Source organism: Silene latifolia, chromosome 10 (genome assembly GCF_048544455.1).
Source record: "Silene latifolia isolate original U9 population chromosome 10, ASM4854445v1, whole genome shotgun sequence".
NCBI lineage: Eukaryota > Viridiplantae > Streptophyta > Magnoliopsida > Caryophyllales > Caryophyllaceae > Silene > Silene latifolia.
Genome location: NC_133535.1, coordinates 101,726,885 through 101,731,217, shown reverse-complemented (window position 1 = coordinate 101,731,217; position 4,333 = coordinate 101,726,885).

Below are 4,333 nucleotides of genomic sequence, written 5' to 3'. Positions count from 1 at the left end.
ACCGATTTTTATCTAATTTAGAAGATATATATTTATTTTGCATCTTATGGGGCATATTCTGCACCCGCTGACCGAGTCAACATATTGAGCAAGGTCAAAGATATCCACAACAAGTCAACGTATTAGATGACCTAAACCGACGCAGCACTGTCGGCACTGTCGCTGGGTCTCGGTGGACAACTAGCGGCCCGGGAGGCATATCCGCGTACTCACATCCAAGTCCCCTCGGCATGGAGTCAACCAGTCCAGCCGGCCTGCCATGGGTCCCTCGGCCGAGGGTAGAACAGTCTTTCCACCTGCTAGCCACTTGGCCACTACGTGACAAAAGGTGAAAGTCTATAAATAATCCTCAATCCTCATTGAGAAAACGATCCACAATTCATCCATAAACTCACTATTAATCTGGTATAAACTCCCTTATCTCTCTACAATATACTTTGCCAAGTAACACACAACTTAATCTCTTTAAGTTTACTGACTTGAGCGTCGGAGTGAGTACGCTCGGTACCAAGCCGAGCCCTCAGTTTGTTCATCTTTACAGGAGAGACCGAGAGGAAGAGACGAGCAAAGACATCATTCACCAAGCTTACGTGGTAACAAATCCTGCTCCGAATTACACCGGAATAAAGATCGATTTTGAGAATTTTTTTCTATTACGGTGTCTTAAAATAGTTAAAAATGCAAAAACCCAATAATACTATAGTATTCCTCATTGTATATAATGGATAAATAAAAATAACGATTTCAATTATCGTATTATGTATAGCAGAAAGTATTATTAAAAAAAAATGAAAATCGTAATCCATCTAACATAACAAATTTCGATCCACAATATAAAAAAATTAATAGCACACATAAAATTATATAAGTATAGTAGTTATTGTATTATGTATAGCAGAAATTAATAGCTAATTCAAAAAATGAAAGTCAAAATCAATCTAATATAACAAATTTCGTTTTACAATATAAAAATAATAATAGCACAAATAAAATTATATAAGTACACATGTACGTAAGAGTACAGTATACTATTGATAAACAATATGTATACATTGTGATACTCTTATAAACAAAATAAAGAACTTATTAGATAAAGTAGGAAACAATCCTACCTTATATCGACCTGTCGCATACTTCATATAAGATAATACTAATTTTTTTAAGCAAAATATCTGATTATTTTTGGGTTGTCATATTAACTACAACATCAGAACTTCAAGAACTTCATTTACGGGAAATGTAGGAAATACCTCTCTACGACATGTGAAGAAGTATACTTGTAAATGTATCGATGAAGTACTGTATAGTCGTAAGGAATAAGAAGTGGCTATTGTAAATTTTTCGCTCGATATTCATTGTAATATCAAATATGTCGCCAAAACATGAAACATGCATGTGAAACCTGCATTACATGCACATAAGTAATAACAAAGTAAAATTATAAAAACATCTGGAGTACAAGACGCGTTAGACTCTCCAAAGTCGGACAACAAGAAGCCTTTCCCGCCGGATGGAGAGAAGCCGGACTAAGGTTGCGAGGAGCCGATCGCCGCGTGTCATTCGACACGTGGTCAGACAGCCCCTCAGTGCCTATGTCCTTGAAGTCTCCGTGCCGACCAAACTGAAGCTGCCGTCCCTATCATACAAAGGGGATAGTGACCCAACCGACCATGCCGAGGCTTTCGAGTCGTACATGTCGGTATGGGAGCAGCCTGATGAGGTATGGTGCCGAGTCTTCCCAACAACCCTGCATGGGATGGCCCAGAGTTGGTACAAGGGGCTACCTAATGGTTCGGTATACTGCTACGCCGAGCTAAGGGATAACTTCATAGCCCAGTATGCCTGCAACAAGAGAAGGGCCGTAGAGACATCAGACCTCCTCACTATCCGACAGGGGGAGGACGAGTCTCTACGAAGCTACGTGAAGAGGTTCGACGCAAAAGCTCAGCAGATCCGTGAGCTGAACACCGAGCTGGCGGCCTTCGCACTGATGAAAGGCCTCCCGAAAGGCGAGCTCAAAAATGAGCTGATCAAGTGCGAGGACCTCAACCTCGACTCCGCCAGAAAGATGGCTGACCGAGCCGTAAAGGTGGAGGACTACCACAAGACCTGGGTAGGCCACAGTGAAGCAGGGCACCCAGAAAGGAGGAGCCACCGGGAGAATGTTGATGAAGGTCGCCGTGACCTGAATCGGTCACTACCTTTGAGAGATTTAACGGGAGCGAGAACTCGGCGGGCGCGGGGAGTTCGGGACCATACACCCAGAAGCGGTACAACAGTCTCACCCCCCTGGTCAAATCACCGGCCGAGGTCTTTGCCCTAAGCAAGAATGAAGGGAAGAAATGGGCAAGGCCCCCCAAGGCGAGGGGGGACGGCGACATGAGCCAGTTTTGCGACTACCATGGCCATGCCGGCCATAAGACCGACAATCGTCGGCATCGAAGAACGCCATCGAGGAGGCGATCCGAAAGGGGGCCCTCGGCAAGTATGTAGCTGGAGGCCCAGAAACAAGCTCCGACGGGCGAATAGAAAATCGTATTCCGGCGAATGGGAGTGATCCAGGTTGTCATCGGGGGAAACGAGAATGGTGGGTCAGCTAATGGGCACAAAGCGGCACTGAATGAGCTATACCAAGCTATCAACTTTGTGCCCAAAACAAGCGACCCCGCTTCCACAATCCCCGATATAACCATTGGGAAGAAGGACTACGAGGGAGTCGTCGCTCCGCACAACGACCCGCTTGTAGTCCACCTAGACATAGCCAACCACTTGGTCAAAAGGTGCCGATTGACACGGCGCCTACACAAACATCATGTTCGGGGAGTGCTATCTCAATCTCGGCTGAAGATTGAAGACCTAAGCCCCTCGCACCCACCCGCTATCTGACTTCTCCGGGGCCGGCCTGGTACCCCTGGGGTCAATCAGACTGCCGGTGATGTTTGGCCAAGCCGATGCGGCCAAGAACGTTTTATCTGAGTTCGTGGTCATTGATGGTTCGTCTGCCTACAATGTTCTCATAGGCCGAGTCACTTTGAGCGAGGCCGATGCAGTGATGTCCATCCGGGCCCTGACATTGATGTATGTCTCGGACCGGGGGGAAGCGCAAAAACTCGTCTCAAAGGACGAAAGAGACGAAATCGTCAATGTCCAAGTATCTGCCAGAGGGTGCAACATGCAATCCCTCAAAGTGGCGAAAAAATCAGAGAAAGGGAAGCGCCCATCCTTACAATAGGAGGGTGATCCGATGAGCACCAACAACGTCGGCATGGTCGAGGGAGCCGAGACCGAGGAAGTGGAAATTGACCCAGGACGCACAGTAACTATCGGTGTCGGCCTGGAGCCAAAATTCAAAACCGATCTCGTAAACCTCCGGAGGAAGAACAAAGATGTCTTCGCATACTCAGCCGTCGAAATGCCAGGCGTGAGCCGGGAGGTGATCGTTCACAAGCTGAACGTACTCTCCACCGCTCGCCCTGTCAAACAGAAGATGAGGAACTCCTCGGCCGAGAAAGATGAGGCCATCAAAGCCGAGGTAGACAAGTTATTAGAGGTAGGCTTTATCATGCCTTGTACTTACCCTGAGTGGCTAGCAAATGTTGTAATGGTGAGGAAGTCATCAGGGGCATGGAGGATGTGTGTAGATTTTACCAATCTTAATAAAGCGTGCCCTAAAGATTGTTATCCCTTGCCTCGAATAGATAGTTTAATTGACGCAACGGCATGCTACACTATGCTAAGCCTGCTAGACGCCTTCTCAGGGTATCATCAGGTGTTCATGGCCGAAGAAGACATGCCTAAGTGCGCATTCATCACCGGCAACGGCACATACATGTATAAAATGATGCCGTTCGGTTTGAAAACGCCGCGCAACTTACACTAGGCTGGTGGACAAAGTGTTTCAAGATCAAAAAGGGCGAAACATCGAGGCTTACGTCGACGATGCTATTGTAAAAAGCAAGTCTGACAGCGAGCACTTGGCCGACTTGAGCGAAACATTTTGTTCACTAAGGAAATATAAGATGAAGCTTAACCCAATGAAATGCAACTTCGGTGTCCGCGCCGTCAAGTTCCTCGGCGTACTTGTCAGTGCCAGGGGAATTGATGCCAATCCAGAGAAAGTCCAAGCGATACTAGACCTGCCGGAGCCGAGAAATCGAAAAGAGGTTATGACGCTGACCGGGAGAATGGCGGCTCTTGCCCACTTCATCTCTCGGTCGGCCGACAAGAGCACTCCGTTCTTTACGGTGCTGAAAGGGAATAAAGACTTTAGCTGGGGGAGCAACAAGAGCACGACTTTGAGGCAATCGAAAGCTCACCTTCGACACCGCCGACC